General features: G+C 47.0%; 1 long non-coding RNA gene across 1 annotated transcript; it reads right to left on the reverse strand.

The window, feature by feature from the left end:
- Positions 1-19,515: 19,515 nt before the first annotated feature.
- Positions 19,516-19,708, reverse strand: LOC310682703. Its single transcript, XR_014514112.1, has 2 exons — positions 19,597-19,708; positions 19,516-19,555 (listed from the first exon to the last, which is right to left on the reverse strand). It is a non-coding gene; the product is annotated as an uncharacterized lncRNA (long non-coding RNA).
- Positions 19,709-21,154: the final 1,446 nt, after the last annotated feature.

Below are 21,154 nucleotides of genomic sequence, written 5' to 3' on the forward strand. Positions count from 1 at the left end.
AGCCCAATAGTCTGAGCCGAGTTGTTTTGCTGCCCGAGGCAGAGGGCAAGATGGTGTCCCTTCCCAGGGCAAGAAGCTGATTGGGTAGCTAAGAACCTACGAAGTTCCTAGCTGATGGATCCGACTAGTGGCCTATCTAAGTCCAGCACCCTGTTCTCACAGCGGCCAACCAAATGCCTGGAAGCAGGACCTGACTGGATCTCAGCTGCTGATCCGTCCCCTGGCTGGGACCCACATATCCTGCCCCCCTTTTGGTGCCCATCTGGCAAACCAGCCAAGCATGATGCCCCACCAGTGTCAACAAGACTTTGATGGTATTCATCCCAGGGCCAGTTTCCTGGTATGGGGATTATTATTGTTTTGTTAGTGTTGCCGAGATCCTCTTTGAGGACAAAACATCCTGTTTCGTGGGAGAGAAGGCCTGCCCAAACAGGCAGAAGAATGGCGTGATTGTTAATTTTGACATGCTATAGAATTTTGAGGCTTATAATGATGGAATCGGATGCTTGCTTCTTTCCTTAACTAAAAGAGCACCCAGCTGCTCCCAGAATATCTATTCATCTTGTCACCCTTGCTATAGAACCCAGTTGTGCTCTCACTATTTTCCCATGAAGGAGAAAAGGGGTGGGGAAGCTCTGCCCCCCCCCGATGTTGTCTGATTTCAACTCCCAATAGCCAGCATGGCCAATGGTCAGGGATGATGGGAGTTGTAGTTCGACAATGTTCCTGCATAGTAGGGGGTTGGGCTAGATGATCCTTGGGGTCCCTTCCAATTCTACGATTCTATGATTCTTGGACTCCATCTCCCATCAGCCCCAGCCAGAATGGCCAATGGTCAGGGGTGATCATAGAATCATAGAATCATAGAATCATAGAGTTGGAAGAGACCACAGGGGCCATCGAGTCCAACCCCCTGCCAAGCAGGAACCACCATCAGAGCACTCGTGACATATGGTTGTCAAGCCTCTGCTTAAAGACCTCCAAAGAAGGAGACTCCACCACACTCCTTGGCAGCAAATTCCACTGTCAAACAGCTCTTACTGTCAGGAAGTTCTTCCTAATGTTTAGGTGGAATCTTCTTTCTTGTAGTTTGGATCCATTGCTCCGTGTCCGCTTCTCTGGAGCAGGGTGATGAATTGGGCACATTCATCTGGATTTGCCTGCACGAAACTTACACAGAGTTTAGATTATGGGCTTTCCCATATTTTCACTTGACCCATATTTTGATTGTATTGTGCACCAATCAATTCCTCTGCGTCTGAGAGCTTTTCTCATCGTTCTGCGGCTGTGCCTTGCGAAAATCTGATATACCCACTGAATCGGATCTTATCAGATGTGCAGACTAATTCCCCCCCTCCCAAAGAATCCTGGGATCTGTAGTTTACTCCTCCCAAAGCCACAAGCCCCAGCATCCTTAGCAAACTACAGTTTCCGGGATTCGTTTTTTGGGAGGGAGGGAGAAGGGGTAATAATGTATAATCAGATTTAAACGTGCTTTAAATCTATGGTGTGCGCTCAGCCTTAGAAATGCATTGTGGGTAGTTCCTGGCCTTTTGCCCAAAAGTTCATGACCTTTCTCATAATCTATGCATGATTCAGCCCAACGCTCCTGTTTACTTTGAAACAATTTCCCTTTTTTAACGTGAAGCTTCTTTCCAAGTAATTGTGTGTGACATGACCGTTTTAATTTTTATTATTTCCTCTTCCTGGTACCTTGGAGTCCTGTTCCTTTGCTGTGGAAACAAAACATCAGGTTTCGCAACATTCAAAGTCTTTTTCTTCCCCTTTTTAAAATAACAATCTTACCTGCCAAGATGCAATAATCTAATGCAAGGCGATTTGGGAGGCTGCAGTTCCAAATGTAGCCACTTCGTGGCAACCTAACATCAAAGGCAATACAAAGGAAACCTCTTCGCTTGTCCCATTGTTTTCAACCTAACCCAGAAATGTTTTTCTGCTATTCCTAGAGTTATAGGGTTAGAATGGACTTGAAAACTATGTGTAGATGGGTCAGTGTTTCTGCCATGACCAGAAAGCAGGAATTAGCAAAACCACAACTATGCCTTGTCTATTTCTATAAAGGTAAAGGTAAAGGTACCCCTGCCCGTACGGGCCAGTCTTGCCAGACTCTAGGGTTGTGCGCTCATCTCACTCTAGAGGCCGGGAGCCAGCGCTGTCCGCAGACACTTCCGGGTCACGTGGCCAGCGTGACAAGCTGCATCTGGCGAGCCAGCGCAGCGCACAGAACGCCGTTTACCTTCCCGCTAGTAAGCGGTCCCTATTTATCTACTTGCACCCAGAGGTGCTTTCGAACTGCTAGGTTGGCAGGCGCTGGGACCGAGCGACGGGAGCGCACCCCGCCGCGGGGATTCGAACCGCCGACCTTTCGATCAGCAAGTCCTAGGCGCTGAGGCTTTTACCCACAGTGCCACCCGGGTCCCTAATAGTCTAATAAAACGATTGTCAGGTTCTTGGAATTTTGCAAATGCCCCCAACAGATAGCTGCGTTGTGCACGTGACTCTTAATCTCAGGATCGTGGGTTTGAGCCCCATGTTGGGTGAAACATTCCTGCATTGCAGGGGGTTGGACTAGATGACCCTCGAGGTCCCTTTCCAAATCTCCCAGGTACTTTTATTGTTCTAGGCCTTTGTCATCTATGTATCAATGAGGTCTAGGAACTTGCTCTTTATTAATCACAATAAAGCCAAGATTATCACCATTCTACGCAGCCACCAGATTCTGAGCAGTGGTGTGGCTGGGCAGGGACAAAGAGTGACACAACCTATTTCACAGAAGAGGTATTTTCCAATCTGGTCTGCTATTTTCCAATCCCCTGTATGCTAAATAAATTGGGTTTTCTCAGAGAGGAACCTGCCTGTTACACCAAGCCAAGGAAGGAAGGAAGACTTCTTGAGATTCCTGCATTGCAGGAATGAGCCCTGGGTCCCTTCCAACTATGCGTCTACGATTCTAAATCTTAAGTTAAACTGGCACGCGTGGCAAAGGGTTAAATGGCCACCCTTAATTTCAAAGAGACCAAGAGCTTTTGGGACCAAAATAACTCTTCATCAGACTGGATGTTCGGCAATCAGTGGGAGGAAGCTGCCTTGGTATTGAAGCCATGATGTTTACACGGGTCAAAAGTTCTTTTTGGCATTATAGCCCAGTGGCGTAGCGTGGGGGGTGCAGGGGGTGCCAGCCGCACCAGGTGCAACATCGGGGGGGGGGCGCTCGCACTCGCAGCTCTCTGCCCCTACCTGGCTCACTCACTCTCTCTCACTGCAGTGCTGGCTGTGCGAATCTGATCCGAGCCACCGGGTCGCCGCCCACTGTGGAGGGGAGGGTGCCAGGCGTGCGGTGCGGTGCGGAGAGAGCGCGAGGGACTATCTGGGGGAGGGACAGTGCAGCGGGGGAGGGGGCGCAAATTACTTGCCTTGCCCCGGGTGCTGACAACCCACGCTACGCCACTGTTATAGCCAAAGGTCACAGCCACACCATCCACATGACACCCCACACCCAAGAATCTTGAGGACCATAGTTCGCCCCTCGCCGATCCACAATTCCCCTCACGCCCTTAACAAACTATTTGGAGGGACACAAATGTCCTTAAAATGCTAGGAGTGTCCGCGACTTTAGGAAGGGTGTGGCTATAAAGTCTTGGGTCACCTTGCCGCACTTCGGAATTTGCCTCCTTGCTTCTGCGGTCAGATTTCATGGTGCCCTTGCACCGACAATCGCCACCTCTCTCTCTGAAGAATCACGAGTGCGTCACTCCTGTAATATTGGCAAAAAAGGAGCGGCAGCTTTCTAGCTATTCTTCAAAAGGTCATAAAACGCTCCGAGCTGTTAATGAAAAGCTAGTAAGCAACGTTGGGATTGGGTAAGGCAATACCCTGTTCTGTGCCAACTTCCAAGGAAACGATCGCCTTACCGGGCCTGTGTCTCCCGCTCTCTCTACGGGGGACCCAGCGAGCAGCAACATTCAATACCAGCCTAGTAAGGAATACCTGCCACGCCAAGTTCAGATTCCACCGGTCTAGACACACCGTTTCAGAGATACAGGATGGTTGACAGATCTAATGAGTAACAGTTAGGGAGTGTTTGGCGATCAGTTTCCTTCATCTGGCTTGCAGCCCACGGCAGTTGTCATCAACTTTCTTCAGCCAAAGGCTCTTCACTTTCACACCAACCAAGCCACCGACGCGGAGCCCAGTTTTCTAACGTTTAAACATATTCATGTCCAATATTCTTGCATTGCGTGTCCAATATTCTTGCATTGCATTGCAACCCGACATTTTTATGATTCTGTGCGTCTATATCTGCACCCCCTAACCGCCCTGGTTAAAGAATAAGTGGTGAGCCACTTAGAGCAAAGCTCACTGTGGATATGTTTGTATCAGTGACCAGAGGAGGAAGGACCTCTGGGAGAAACGCTAGGGTGCATCTGCAGCTGCACAACTGGACGCCTTCCTCTGCCCCAGCTGCAAAAAACATGTCTCTCCCATATCGGTCTCTAGGCGGTTGGAGGATGGATCCTGAGTGTTGCTCTTGCAACACTCCTTCTCCAGAGTGACTCTAGGAGCCCGTCCTCAGCGGCAGTCTCACCTCCTTCCCCTCAGATTGGCTCCAGTCGACGAAATGGGGGAAGAGACTCCTTCACAGGGGCTAAAAAGCTTCCCATTCATGCTGATCAGGTGGCCTTGGGACTCTGGAGACAGTGTGACTACATTATTACATGAGCACTGTTCCACAGCATTTGATATTTTCATTTACATACATTCATTCGAAATAAGATGGATTTATGAAGCAATTCTATATCCTCCCACCACGCCGACGAAGAATTCTACGAAACAGTAGTCAATATCCGGAATCACTGTTCAGTGTTGGACATCATATTTGCTGAATACACAAAGCTTCACAGCTTGTCTTTCATCGTACAAAGTCTGGTACCTCGCTTCATTTAAAGATTTTCAGAGACTTTGAGACTAAAGATTTCATTTTGGACTTGTTATGGTTTGAAGGAATTCTGGTCGCCCTAACAGATGATCTCCGCAGGCAGCTGGATCGAAGCGGGTCGGGGCTGCTGATTCTTCTAGACCTGTCAGCAGCCTTCGACATGGTCGATCACGAACTCCTGGACCACCGCCTTGCCGACGTGGGGATTCAGGGCACAGTCCTTCAATGGCTGCGCTGGTTTCTCTCTGGTCAGGGACAGAGGGTGGCGCTTGGGGGGGAATTGTCATCCCACCACTCCTTGGTGTGTGGAGTGCCCCAGGGTGCGATACTCTCCCCAATGCTTTTTAACATCTTTATGTGCCCCCTCGCCCAGCTTGTCTGGAGTTTTGGGCTGGGCTGCCATCAGTATGCTGATGACACCCAACTCTATCTGTTGATGGACGGCCATCCTGACTCGGCCCCAGGTGCAGCCTGACTCCCTCCTTGGCAATCTTTACAAAACTTTAGTTTATGGTTGCCATCAATTTTGATTTTAATTAATTTTTATAATGTTTTTATAATGTTGCACTATTTTAGTGTTGTTAGCCGCCCTGAGCCTGGCTTCGGCTGGGGAGGGCGGAATATAAATAAAAATTAATATTATTATTATAATTATAAAAGATTGTCTATTTGTATGTACATGGCCATCGTGTTGCCTAGACATTGCTGACCTAGGACTCTGGAGAAAGGGACCCTGCTGCGGAAATAGTAAGGGGTCTTTGACCCCCTCCCCTCAACCCCAGACCACGACAGCACGGCCTGAGCCTGAGGTTCTCCACCCCGGTTTTAAGCCTTGACTGGTCTACTCACATGCAGTGATGGGGAGCTGTGGCAAAGAAAAAACAGGTTTCCAAGATGAAGAGTGAAGTTCAGGACAGTGTGTCTAAGCCAGGCACCCCCAAACTCGGCCCTCCGGACGTTTTTGGGACTACAACTCCCATCATCCCTAGCTAACAGGACCAGTGGTCAGGGGTGATGGGAATTGTAGTCCCAAACATCTGGAGGGCAGAGTTTGGGGGTGCCTGGTCTAAGCCAGAGATCAGGGGGAATCCTGGAGCTCTCCAAACACTTTGAGCAGAGGAGGAAATTTCAGCAGGTCCAGCTTTTCTCCTCTCTCTCTCCCTCCCCCCCCCCGTCTAATAAGTGGCATTTGCTGAAATCCCCTCTTTACGCAACCAACAAGGGCACAGGGCAGAGATAGAACCATAGAATTGTACCTGGCATGTTGAATGCTGAAAGAAATTATATGAAAATGATGTACCAGTGGTATTTGACTCCTAGTAAGTTAGCAGAAATGTATAAGACAAGCACAAATATCTGCTGGAAATGTAAAGAAAAAGTAGGCACCTTTTATCATATGTGGTGATCATGTATGGTAATAAAGGCCTTTTGGGAAATGATATATAATGAACTGAAAAAAATGTTTAAAATAACTTTTGTTAAAAAAACCCAAAACCAGAAGCCTTTTTATTAGGAATTGTAGGTACCGGGATCCCAAAGGAGCAGAAAAGACTTTTCATGTATGCGATGACAGCCACACAGATGTTACTAGCCCAGAGATGGAAAGAAGATAAAGTCTCTATGGGGAAAAAATATAATTTACTTGAGAGACTACTGTAAGCAGGTGAAAACCTTGGCAGGATTGCAATAACACTTGTAATGTAGAAGATATTATGGATAAAAAGGAGAGACATAAAAGTTGGATGATGAAATAATCATCCTGGTTTATAATAGGACCCATGAAGGTGGGAAGTCCACCTTCTAGATTCAGTCTAGATTCAGAGAAATCTCCAAATATGTTTTTTGTATTGTTATAACTCTGTACTTGTAAAATCAAATAAAAATTATTATTATTATTTTTAAAAAGAATCATAGAATCGTAGAATTGTTGTGTGTCGGAAGTGACTTAGAGGGGGAACCTGTGGCTCTACAGATGTTGGAATCCAACTCCCATCAGCCCAGCCAGCAGGGCTTAATAGTAGGGGACGATGGAAGATGGAGTCCACCAACATCTGGAAGGCTGCATGTTCCCCATCCCTGCTGTACACATGTCAAAATTCTCCCTTTTCGACCTGCTAAATGAAAGGGCCAGTTTAATCGATTTAATCATAGCTCTTGTCAGCTTAGGGACGCGGGTGGTGCATAGAGCCTAGGACTTGCCGATCAGAAGGTCGGCGGTTCAAATCCCCGCAATAGGGTGAGCTCCCGTTGCTCGGTCCCTGCTCCTGCCAGCCCGCAGTTTGAAAGCACGCCAAAGTGCAAGTAGATAAATAGGTAACACTCCGGTGGGAAGGTAAATGGTGTTTCCATGCGCTGCTCTGGTTTGCCAGAAGCGGCTTAGTCATGCTGGCCACATGACCCGGAAGCTGTACGCCGGCTCCCTCAGCCAATAAAGCGAGATGAGCGCCACAAACCCAGAGTCGGTCAGGACTGGACCTAATGGTCAGGGGTCCCTTTACCTTTACCTTGTCAGCTTAGACTGCCAAACATAATAATTTAAACCCCATCTGGGTCTGTTGTAGCATTACATCTTAGACAATCAGTCAGTCAGTCAGTCAGTCAGTCAGACAGACAGATAGATCGATCCCTGTCTGGTTCTTTTCTAGACTGAGGCCTATAAACAACAGCTGAATTTTCAGTCGTCTGGGGAAGAAGCCTGTCAGTGGAGGAATAGGACTGTGTTAGTGAAGATTGCCTTCCCTTTCAGCTCTTAGCTTTCGGCTAGTGGAGAAACGAAACAAAGGAGATTCCAGGAAATGGCATCTAAATAATTCACCGGGAAGGAATGAGATGAGTTGGATCTGAGCATTTCAGGAGTGCCCGGAAGGGAGAGGCCTGGAACAAAGAATTGAGAGCACTTAAGAAGAAAAAAAAAACCCGCACCTCAAATTGAGTGGAGTCAATAAGAATGGCATGTTTCGGTAATGCTTCTTGTGAACTTTAAGAACTATGTACCTCCTTACAATGATGGAGATTATTCTCTAGAATGCATCACTTGCCAGTTTCGCTGGTGGGTCATAAGTCACTTTTCTCCCAGCCCTAAAGTAATCGGACCTGATTTTTTAAAAACCTGCTTTGAAAGAATACAGAAGGCGTGTGTGTGCTCTGACTGTATCATGTCACCACCACCAGGAAGACTCCCTCTTTTTCTGGTTTTGGTCCTTGCTAAAAGAGGACAGGGTCACACACACACCAGCGATGCTCCTGGGACGATGCAGATGGGATTCAGTTTGATGGGGTGAATTCGGGTTATGCAGTTAAGAGTAAAAGCAAACAAACGAAACCCCGGACTGTTTGCAGTAAGGAAAGCGACAGGATAATAATGGAAGTAAAGGTAAAGGTAAAGGGACCCCTGACCATTAGGTCCAGTCATGACCGACTCTGGGGTTGCGGTGCTCATCTCGCTTTATTGGCCGAGGGAGCCGGCGTACAGCTTCCGGGTCATGTGGCCAGCATGACTAAGCCGCTTCTGGCGAACCAGAGCAGCACACGGAAACGCCATTTACCTTCCTGCCAGAGCGGTACCTATTTATCTACTTGCAATTTGGCATGCTTTCGAACTGCTAGGTTGGCAAGAGCTGGGACCGAGCAACGGGAGCTCACTCCGTCACAGGGATTCGAACCACCGACCTTCTGGTCGGCAAGTCCTAGGCTCTGTGGTTTAACCCACAGCACCACCCATGTCCCAGTAATGGAAGTATGGGATGGCAAATGTGGGAGACAGTACGGTGTAGTGGTTAGAGTGTCAGACCAGGACCTGGGAGGCACCAGGGTTCAAATCCTAACTTGGCTCGCTGGCTGGCCTTGGGCCAGTCACACTGCCTCTCAGCCTAACCTACCTCACAGGGTTGTTGTGTGCGAACGCCTTGGAGAAAAAGCTGGGGTATAACTGCAACAAACAGACAGACAAACCAACGAGCAATTGCTTGATGCAATGTTGAACACAGCTAGGTTGTGTGTGTTTCTTTCTTTCTTAATTTGGATCAAAGCTGGTTTGCTGTATTTCCTAAGTAGCAACAGGTTATATACAAGATGGAGATGGATTGGGGCTGAAACAGGATGCGAACTCCATTTCCCAAACCAATTGGGGGAGCTTGCTGGATGGAGAGTAGACAGGAATGTGTTGTATAGCCTCTGCAGAAAGAAAGTGTGCTACCAACCTTACTGTATGCTTGTGAAACATGGACCACTTATAAATGCCATCTCCAACTCATCGAAAGATTCCATCAACGGTGTCTCTGAAAAATTTTGCATATCACTTGGGAAGACAGGTGAACTAATGCCAGTGTCCTGGAAGAAGCAAAAATCACCAGTGTTGAAGCAATGATTCTTCAACAACAACTTCGTTGGACTGGTCATGTTGTGCAGATGCCTCATTATCGTCTTCCAAAGCAACTACTCTATTCAGAACTTAAAAATGGAAAGCGTAATGCTGGTGGTCAACAAAAGAGGTTTAAAGATTGTCTCAAGGCAATTTTTTAAAAAAATGTAGTATAAACACCAACAACTGGGAAACAATTGCCTGTGAGTGCTCCAATTGGAGAACAGCCTTTCCCAAAGGTGTTATGGGCTTTGAAGATGCTCAAACTCAGGACGAAAGGGAGAAACGTGCTAAGAGGAAGGCACAGTTTGGCAAATCCATACTGTGATCAACTCCCGTCCGGAAACCAATGTCCCCACTGTGGAAGGACGTGTGAATCCAGAATTGGCCTCCACAGTCACTTACGGACTCACTGTTAAAACCACGTTTATGGAAGACAATCTTACTTGGCTATGAGTGATCGCCAAAGAAAAGCACAAAGAAATGTGAAGGAATGCTCAGTAAGCAATCAGTGCTGTATAACATGCCACAAACTATGCGCAATGAAAGCAGGATAAATGCTCAGTAAACAGGTCATCCGGAGGTGACTCAAAGTTATTGAGGTTTCAGACTTGTTAGTATGCAATTTATTGATGGGGTGAGGGCAGGAGGCAGAAGAGACGCATTTTATTGATTCAGTATTTGCATGTTCTAGTTCTCTGGTTTTCTGGCATAGTTAAAAGAATAAGTAATACGTGGTTCTCTCTGTCTGTTAAAAGGTAAAGTTACCCCTGCCCATACGGGCCAGTCTTGACAGACTCTAGGGTTGTGCGCCCATCTCACTTAAGAGGCCGGGGGCCAGCGCTGTCCGGAGACACTTCCGGGTCACGTGGTCAGCGTGACAAGCTGCATCTGGAGAGCCAGCGCAGCACACGGAACGTCGTTTACCTTCCCGCTAGTAAGCAGTCCCTATTTATCTACTTGCACCCGGGGGTGCTTTCGAACTGCTAGGTTGGCAGGCGCTGGGACCGAGCGACGGGAGCGCACCCCGCCACGGGGATTTGAACCGCCGACCATGCGATTGGCAAGTCCTAGGCGCTGAGGTTTTACCCACAGCGCCACCCGAGTCCCCTCTGCCTGTTACAACAGCTTAATTTGTAGAAATTTCAAACTTTCACCCTACTGGAGATAAACTTTATCACGTGCAAACGACGGCTTATCCTACTTGGTGTTAAGAAAGTTCACAACCTTAGTGCCCCAAAGCCCCACAGGTCTGGAAATCAAGGCTGCCAACTTTCTGCCTTACTGTTGCTCTTCTGCATTTAACAGCGGCTGGATCTGCTGACATTAGCAGGTGGAAAAGCTTCTCACCTGAAGATTAAGCTGCTTTTGGAGACACAAGAGGTGGCCAGGCCATTTTCTTCCTAACTGGGTCAGTGAGAAACTCTCCTCTTTAGTACAACATTTAAATTGGCTTAACCTCTTTAGATCTCAGCAGGGAAGGCCAGATATTGTGGTTCAGTGCAAGGTTCAAAGGCTGATAACAGCCGTCACACTACTTCCACAGCCCTAGGATTGCTGGAAAGAAGCCAAGCTTTGTTTACTACAGTTTTCCTTCATCCCTGGCGCGGCTCACCCTTCCCACAAATATATTAGACTCTGTTTTGATGTTACAGGGAGGAGGACTGGGGTTGCCACTGTCTTTTTTTGGCAGGGCCCTTCTGCCTCTATAGCAGGAATTGTATGGGTTATGGAGAGGCATTGATGAAGAAGCTTCACCTGTTGAATATCTGCATCCGTTGCAGGGCACAGGAGGCTTTTCAGGAAAACAAAACCCTAGCCGCTTCAGCCGTCTCCAAGCTCTGCCTGGGATTTCCCCCCCTGAATTGCATTAGTCGCTTTGTGGAGGTCAGCTGATATATGGAAAACAGACGCCGAAGAAGAGATGCTGGCAGACCTTAAAGCTCTTTGAAAGTCACGATTTTGCCTCTCTTTCCTTTCATTTTTATCAAGGGCTTTATAAAAAAATAAAAAAATAAATCCCAAGCCCATTACTGACGCACTCTTTAGACAGTTTGTTCTCTAGCTTTCAAGACTCCATTTTATTTCAGGTCCTAAAGAGCCAAGGTTACTTGGGAAACAAAATATAAACAGAGGAGCATGTGCTCTTTTATCGAGTTATGCATCCGACACAGGAACACACAGCCTTGCAGGTAAATTGTGTTGTGTGTGTTTGCTGATAGCACCGCAGACATTTCAACCAGGCTGTGTAGCAGTGCCTTAAACGACGAGTTGACCTGCAAGGTTTTGGCAGCTGCCCCTGCTTCTCTCCATGCACTGAAAACCCATGACGTCTGCACAGTGCTTCCCGCCCCCCCCGGCGGTACGCACAGGTTCGCAGTACCAACACCTCACCCCCACCAGAGAACCACCCTTAAAGCTTCGTACATCTTCGGATCTTGCAATGCGGTCCTCCATCCGGGTAATGCATGCAAACATCTATATACTAGGGTAAACTCACCCCCCCCCCATGCACATTTTAGTGAAAATAGCATTGAAAATGCATTCTGTTAGGGGAAATTGCTTTGCAAAAATCTATATAGTAAGATAAATTCCATGCAAGTGTGTATGCGAGGAGAAATCTCCAGATTTTGCAATGCAGTTCTCCAGCCAAGACACAGGCGCAAATACTAGGGCAGGCATAGGCAAACATGGCCCTCCAGATGTTTTGGGACTACAACTCCCATGTTCCCTTGCTAACAGGACCAATGGTCAGGGATGATGGGAATTGTAGTCCCAAAACATCTGGAGGGCCGAGTTTGTCTATGCCTGCGCTAGGGTAAAAAAAAAGCATGTGTCAAAGTTTATCTATCGGAGACAATAATGTAGAAGAATTGCACTACATTTGGAGGAATTGCTTTGCAAAAATGCTCAAACTGGGCAAAATCATATTTGCGTCAGGAGAAATTCACACTAAGAAGTGTATGAAATTTCTGGAGTACTTTTTGTTTTTCTTTTATTGCAAACTTATGTGGAAATGCCAAGCACTGAACTTTGGAGTGGGAAAAGGAGATACTGAGAGAAACCGAAATGGATTGATTTGCCTCCCCCTAATGAAAAACACCAAGAAATGTAATTTTTTTGGGGGCGCTGACGCTGGCAGGATTTAAGGATTGTTGCACAGGGGTTGGGTTATTTTGTTTTTTTTTTTTTTACATGTGGCTGCTCTGCTCTGTTTTCCCCGAATGAGATGCCTCTGTACTGCATGCCACACCTAGCTGGCAACCTTTGTCTGATTTCCTTAGCACACAATACTAAATTAGAATCATAGAATAGAATCATAGAATCATAGAGTTGGAAGAGACCACAAGGGCCATCGAGTCCAACCCCCTGCCAAGCAGGAAACACCATCAGAGCACCCCTGACATATGGTTGTCAAGCCTCTGCTTAAAGACCTCCAAAGAAGGAGACTCCACCACACTCCTTGGCAGCAAATTCCACTGTCGAACAGCTCTTACTGTCAGGAAGTTCTTCCTAATGTTTAGGTGGAATCTTCTTTCTTCTAGTTTGGATCCATTGCTCTGTGTCCGCTTCTCTGGAGCAGCAGAAAACAACCTTTCTCCCTCCTCTATGTGACATCCTTTTATATATTTGAACATGGCTATCATATCACCCCTTAACCTCCTCTTCTCCAGGCTAAACATGCCCAGCTCCCTTAGCCATTCCTCATAAGGCATCGTTTCCAGGCCTTTGACCATTTTGGTTGCCCTCCTCTGGACACGTTCCAGTTTGTCAGTGTCCTTCTTGAACTGTGGTGCCCAGAACTGGACACAGTACTCCAGGTGAGGTCTGACCAGAGCAGAATACAGTGGCACTATTACTTCCCTTGATCTAGATGCTATACTCCTATTGATGCAGCCCAGAATTGCATTGGCTTTTTTAGCTGCCGCGTCACACTGTTGGCTCATGTCAAGTTTGTGGTCAACCAGGACTCCTAGATCCTTTTCACATGTACTGCTCTCAAGCCAGGTGTCACCCATCTTGTATTTGTGCCTCTCATTAAAAGCCAGGAATTAAAAGACAGGAATCCTGGAAACTGTAGGAGCAGGTAGCACCTCTGAGCTTTGCATGGGCATCGGGCTGGCCTCTGCGGGAGCAGGATACTGGAGCGATTGGCCCGATCTCCTGCTGTTCTTGAAAGCAAACGCTTTGTAGTCCTTGGAAAAATCATTGTTGGGAGTTTATGACTGGCAGCGTTTGTTAGGCCAGATCCAAATATAGCTCAGCAGGAAAGTACCGCTGGCTGCCCAACCTTGTCCAGAGGCTAAACAAAGTGGGGGAGGGTAGGTAGGGTGCAGTTTCCATTGCTCTGAGACTCTGCAGTTCAAACAGCACAGAGAGGAACAAGAGGAGGAGGGAACAGCTGACTTGCTGTCAAACTTGGGACGTTCCCCTAGGATTCATCCAACGCCTGTTAATGGTTAATCATCTCTCTCCCCCTTCTGCACTTCTGCAAGGAGTGCTTCCCAGCTGCGGTTGGTACAGAAAACTGCATCCATCGGTGGTTTTCCCCCTAGCACATTTCAGCCTTTGGTTGATTGGTAAACATGTTTCTACACCGCCATATCGTAAGATCAGGGCCGTGTACAACAATAAAGCACCATTAGAACAGGAAAAAAATAATCATCAAAACAACTGGCGGATTAAACAGCTGCAAAAGTCTTTTGGCAAGGTGTTCCTGAAAGTGAGAAGCGAGGGTGCCTGTTCCATCTCTGCTGGAAGACTGTTCTGCTGCACGAGGCTGGCGACACTCCATGCGTAGCTTCTGTTTGAATCCCGGTGGGAAACTAAGTACAATGATCTCAAGGATCACGGTGGGATATAAGGACTCTGGTGGTCATTAAGATATCCTGGATCTAAGTTGTTTGGGGCTGCACCAGTCTAATTTCTGCCTGTCGTGCAGCTACTAAGGGCCTAGGAACCCTGTGGCCAGAGAGAATGGCATGAAATCTGCCGTACGGAGCTGTTCACGGGGCTTCATGTTCACGAATCTCCACTGCACGCATCTTGCAACAGCATGCAATACTTTGGTAGCTATGGGGCTGTTAAAACCAGAAGTGGGGGGGGGGGCAGTTAGACAACTTCCCCAAAATCCCAAGTCCCCACCACAGCCTCTAACTAAGGCCAGGACAATGACTGTTGACACAGGCACCATACATACACAACAGCAAAGAGGCTCAGAAAAACAGTCTATAAAATTGTAGCAATAAGCAGAGACACGCAGGGAGTGGCACCCCAATGAGCTGGGCAGTGGAGTAAATCCGCACCCCAGGATTTTCCTTATCAGGCCATAGGCTGGTACACTGCCCTGAATCATAGTGGGTGGCAAAGTCTGGTTTATAACTCTGATCAGCAGTGGTTAGCAGAGGGTGGGTCCTTGCAGGGTTTATGAGGTTTATCTCAAAACATCTTGCCCTTGAAAAACAAGATTTCTGGTCTTGAGCAGCCACATTTATGGTGCCCTTCACTTGCCTGGGCAAACAACTTGGGCATCTGAAGAAGTGTGCATGCACACGAACGCTTATAGCCAGAACAAACTTAGTTGGTCTCTAAGGTGCTATTGGGATGCAGGTGGCGCTGTGGGTTAAACCACAGAGCCTAGGACTTGCCGATCAGAAGGTTGGCGGTTCGAATCCCCGAGACGGGGTGAGCTGCCGTTGCTCGGTCCCTGCTCCTGCCAACCTAGCAGTTCGAAAGCATGACAAAGTGCCGCTCCGGTGGGAAGGTAAACATCGTTTCCGTGCTCTGCTCTGGTTCGCCAGAAGCGGGTTACTCATGCTGGCCACTTGACGCGGAAGCTGTACGCCGGCTCCCTTGGCCAATAAAGCAAGATGAGCACCGCAACCCCAGAGTCGGTCACAACTGGACCTAATGGTCAGGGGTCGCTTTACCTTTTAACAACACTCAGCAGACCCTTGACAAACTACACTTCCCAGGATCCCTTGGGGCGAGCCATGGCTGTTAAAGTGGTATCGCAGTGCTTCAAATGTGTCAATGTGGTCTTTGATGGCAGAAAAAAGAGATTGGGGTGTCTTCTGTAATGTGGGAGATCCCTGGGGAGGTACAGAGGTGGCAAGAATCTCACAGGGACATTCCTGAGGGGAGCTGACTACAAGATACCTTTTCAGAGACGTATTTTGGACCTCTCTTCTCTTGAGATGCAGGAGCAAGCACGGATTATTGGAAATCCTCCTTAGCTAAACAGAACGAGGGATCTTTCCTTTCAACCTGTATTACCTTTAATAGCTATTAACCTGCTTGTTTTCTAAAACTCAGAGTCTCTGGGCGGTTTTATCCAGGGAAAGCATTCTGTCTCAATTCAGCTTTTGCCAGCCTTCAACTCCAAATGCTAACAGGGACATGGTAGGCCAGGCATAGGCAAACTCAGCCCTCTGGATGTTTTGGGGACTACAACTCCCATCATCCCTAGCTAACAGGACCAGTGGCCAGGGATGATGGGAGTTGTAGTCCCAAAAACATCTGGAGGGCCGAGTTTGCCTATGCCTGTGGTAGGCGCTCCTTTGTCAGATGTTTAAAAGTAGAGGGTGGGTGGTCCATCTATCAGGGATGCCTTAGCATGTGAGTCTTCTGTAGCAGGAGGGGCTGGGCTGGATGACCTTTGAAGTTCCTCAGCTGAGATAGAACCACTAGCCTAAATAGCTACCTACTAAGCTTGTGGCAGAAATGAATTCCAGGCAGGCGAGTTCCTGTGTCATAGCTTAATATCTAAAAAGATTATCCACATTGACCTTTTTCACCCTGCTTTTTCCAGGCCCAGGTCTGTGACTTAAAGCTCTGTGTCTGAGCACCTGTTTTTCTCCTCTGGAGATTTCCTCTGCTATTTTTTTAAAAAAATATTTTTTATTAAGCAATTTCAACATAACAAAGTATCAAACCATAAAATCACATACAGTACGTTATTTCCCCTCCTTTTTTTCTTGCCACTGTTCTTCCGTTGGGACTTCCTCATTCTTCCATCTTTGTGCTATCAAGACTCTTGCCGCTGTTGTAGCATACATAAATTCTTTGTTTTTCTTGGCAGGTCTTGTCCTACAATCCCTAACAAAAATGCTTCTGGTTTGTTTGTTTTTTACAAATGCCATTTTGAACATTTTTTCCTATTCATTGTATATCATTTCCCAATTTTTTAAAACTTCTCTACATTCCCACCACATATGGTAAAAAGTCCTTTCTTTTTCTTTACATTTCCATCATATGTCTGACCTGGTTTTATACATTTTTGCTATCTGTACTGGTGTGATAGACCATCTGTACATCATTTTCATATGGTTTTCTTTTAAAAGAGAACAATCTGTAAATTTCACAATTTCCCCCAGTCCTCAAATTGTATATTATGTCCTATATCTTGTGCCCATTTGATCAAGACCGATTTGACCTCATCTTTTGTTTCCCATTCTAGCAAAATACTATATGCTTTCTTCAGCAGCTTCACTTCTTCTTCTATAACTTCCTTTTGAAATCTATAAGTTGTATAACTAAACCCTTTCTTATTGTCTTCCTTGTACATCTCATGTGAATGCCTGTAGTGTAACCAACTCTGAAAATGATCTTTAATCTTTTAATTTCCATTTCCCTTCTTGATACTTCAACAAATCTCTATATGTAGGCCACTTCCCCTTTTTTGTCAAGCGGTTTAAGTAACGAAGCTTCGATGATTTCCTCTGCTGTTTAAAGCTGATTGGCAATTTGTGTTTTCTACAGATGGCCATTTGCTCCGATTGAGCTTTATGGAGAGCGTTTTTTAGTGGAGAAAGCTCTGGTGAAGAAAAAAGGGCACAGACACAGAGCTTTAAGGACCTGGGCCTGGAAGGTCTAGAGGAAAGGTAAGGGCAAAGAAACCCTGAGCTACTAACCTGCTTCCAGGCCCAAACGGGCAAAAACTGAAGAACCAGGGTGTGTAGCTTTACAGAGAGAATAATACAATGTTTGTCTAGGGCAGGGCTCCCCTGTGACTGCATTTCAAAGTTATCTTTTGAAGCCTTGCTCATCATTGCACGTGATATCCCATGCCCTCCAAAACTCCTCAGATGAGAATAGGGACATTTTTCTTTTTAAAATGTTATTTATTTGGTTTTTCAAATTAAAATTTTACAGAGAGATATCAAACATAAATCATAAAAACAAGATTCCAAGGAATTTCCTGGACTTCCATCCTCCCCTTTGTGGGTTCTATTGTTAATCCATTCCTCCTGCATATTTCTACCTCTCCTTTAAATCAGAACCAGCGAGGGCGGTGAAGGTCCTGTGTGAGTGCCTGGAGGCGGTTGGAGGATGGATGGCAGCTAATGGATTGAGGTTGAATCCTGACAAGACAGAAGTACTGTTCTTGGGGGACAGGAGGCGGGCGGGTGTGGAGGATTCCCTGGTCCTGAGTGGGGCAACTGTGCCCCTGAAGGACCAGGTGCGCAGCCTGGGAGTCATTTTGGACTCACAGCTGTCCATGGAAGCGCAGGTCAATTCTGTGTCCAGGGCGGTTGTCTACCAGCTCCACCTGGTACGCAGGCTGAGACCCTACCTGCCCGCAGACTGTCTTGCCAGAGTGCTGCATGCTCTAGTTATCTCCTGCTTGGACTACTGCAATGCACTCTGCGTGGGGCTACCTTGAAGGTGACCCGGAAACTACAACTAATCCAGAATGCGGCAGCTAGACTGGTGACTGGGGGTGGCCGCCAAGACCACATAACACCGGTCCTGAGAGATCTGCATTGGTTCCCAGTACGTTTCCGAGCACAATTCAAAGTGTTGGTGCTGACCTTTAAAGCCCTAAACGGCTTCGGTCCTGTATACCTGAAGGAGCATCTCCACCCACATCGTTCAGCCCGGACACTGAGGTCCAGCACCGAGGGCCTTCTGACAGTTCCCTCATTGAGAGAAGTGAGTTTTCAGGGAACCAGACATAGGGCCTTCTCGGTAGTGGCGCCTGCCCTGTGGAATACTCTCCCTTCAGATGTGAAAGAAATAAGCAGCTATTCTATCTTTAAAAGACATCTGAAGGCAGCCCTGTTCAGGGAAGTTTTTAATATTTAATGCTGTACTGTTTTTAACATTTGACTGGGAGCTGCCCAGAGTGGCTGGGGAAACTCAGCCAGATGGGTGGGGTATAAATAAATGATGATGATGATGATGATGATGATAATCAACCCTTTACCTCTTCCGTTATGCCCAGAATTCAACCTTAAATTGCAAGTGATATTCCAATCCTACTAATGATTTTCACTGTTTACAACGGTCAGACACAGCACATACACTGTTCTGAGAAAACCTCTTAATTCTGATTTTTATTTTATTTTATTCTTCAGTGGATTTACAAAAAGAAAAAGAATACACACCAGTAAATACAGCCATACCTTGGAAGTCGAACGGAATCCATTCTGGAAGTCCGTTTGACTTCCAAAACATTCGAAAACCAAAACATGGCTTCTGATTGGCTGCAAGAAGCTTCTGCAGCCAATCGGAAGCCCCGCCGGACGTTCAGCTTCCAAAAATAGTTCGCAAACCGGAACAGTCACTTCAGGGTTTGCGACGTTTGGAAGCCAAAACGCTTGGGAACTAAGCGGTTCGACTTCCAAGGTACGACTGTACGTTGTATAATGATTAGGCCAGGGGTTGGCAAAGTTTACTGGCCATGGGCCAGATCACTCCTACGGAGATCATCTGTGGGCCGGACTGGCTCAGCGTGATGCTGGAAATCGCGTCTGTGATTGCCCAGCCGCCGAAAATCACACCTGCACAGAAGAGGGCCTTATCGGCGTCTGGACACTGATACGGAAGGGGGGGGCATGTCTTCTTCACCTCCTTCTTTGCTACAATATATCCATTTATTTCCAATTGTCAATGACAAAAGGGACTAAAATCTATAAAATTCATAGAAAATCAACGTGCCAATTTGCTCAATTTCTCTAGAACTCCATGACACCTTCCCTGTCCTCCATAATCCCTCAAGCAAGGTGTTAAGATCCTAATCCTGTCAAATCACTCTGCCTGGCCTTTCCTCTGGGCAATGCCAGGTGGCAGACTATGCATACATGGACCATTGTTTTCTCATCACCGGTACTCAGGATGTGCTTATCTACGCATATCTCCAGCTCTGCATATTCCCCCCTCCCTCCTCCATATGTTAATTCTGTGTAACCCAACCTCTTCTTAATGTATTCATGATGTAATCTGTGTAACCCAACCTCTTCTTAATATATTCATGATGTAATCTGTGTAACCCAACCTCTTCTTAATGTATTCATGATGTAACTGGGATGTATTTTGCACTGTATTCTGGGACATGGAGGGAAATTTCAAAAGTTCATGTCACCCCTTTCTCGCTGTTCAATCTCGCCTTGAACCTTGTTGCGCAATAAACATGGATCTTCTGCAGTTTGCTCCTCTCTGGCTGAACTCATTTTCCTCCACAGGGACCCGCGGACTTAGTCCGACGAGCTGGGTGGCAGAGCAGCCTCGCACCCAGATTTTGCCGTAACAACACACACAGACACAATTTCTGGTATTTGCGTGTGCGCAGATGCGTTTTCCAGTGCCGCTCGGTGAGACCCTGTGCTGCGCTGCGCTGGTTTAGCGCAGTGCGCAGAGGACTCACCAAATGGGTGGCTCGGTTCGGGAGTGGCTCGTGGGCTGGTAAAATGGTCGTCATGGGCGCATCCCACCCATGGGTCAGCGACTCCTGGATTAGACGCAGATGCACAAAGCATTTTTAAAAAAGAATAATTGATACACTTTGTGCTCCTCTCAGTTCCTACTTTTTTCCTGTCCAGGGTGACCCTGTCTTCCGCCTGCACCTCAGAGCTGGTGTGTCATCAGGGCTGAGCCCTGGCAGTGACAACCTCTTCTCCTCCTCGCCCACTCTCCAGCCGCTGCAACGAGGACCTCCGGTCGCAACTTGTGTGGTTTGCAGATAGCAATCGAACTGCCTTTGGTGGAGATGTGACTGTCGAAATTGAAGAACTATGGTGAAGTTTCTAGGGAACTTCAGAGTTCCCTAGAAAACAGTTTGCAAACCACACCACACTGCACGTAACCTGAATGCATTTCTGTAACTTGACTGCATTTCTGACTTTATTTTGACAGGGGTGTTCTGTCAGACACCACCGACGGGTCTGGGACTTGCCCGCTGACCAACCCAGCCGTATGAGATTGATAGGGTAGTACGACCGATGCAAGAGCCCTTGTACCCCACCTGTGCAGTCCCACTGGAATATGGACTTTGGGATCCATTTATGGTCCCATGTGGTTTCTTATCGCATCAAGATGGGGGTGGAGAACGGAGGCTCCTTCATTTGAGGGGTTTGAGTGAGGAGGAAAACGCAGCAAGCTTTTCTAGCTTGAGAGAGGAGTGATGGAAACAAGCACACTCTGCCTTAATATATTCGGGGTTTTTTTTTTTTTTGCCTTAATATATTCTTGAATATGTTTTAAATAATCCTCACACACAACAGATGCCTGGGACAGAGGTCAGATTGCGCTTTCATTCTTGTTTCTAAAAATGTCTCCGTTTAACTTTTCCTCACTCATCACGCAAGATAATGAAGGCCGCCTTCTAAAAGACAGCTTGAACTATTTTGAGGCCCGAGGCATAAAAATCCAAATCCGACCCAACTGGTGGTAAAAATACATATGCTGCAACTGTCCCAGTTTGTCAGGTCCTCGTCTCTAGTAAATTGCTCCGTTAATTTTGCTTTATTTATCCCTAATGGGATGCCTTGTCAACATTTTGTTTGCAGGGGGTGCTGGCCTTGTTCCTCACAGGTCCAGCTATCTCTACAGGCTCC

The sequence above is a fragment of the Podarcis tiliguerta genome (assembly GCF_965153285.1).
Source record: "Podarcis tiliguerta genome assembly, chromosome: 8".
Lineage (NCBI taxonomy): Eukaryota > Metazoa > Chordata > Lepidosauria > Squamata > Lacertidae > Podarcis > Podarcis tiliguerta.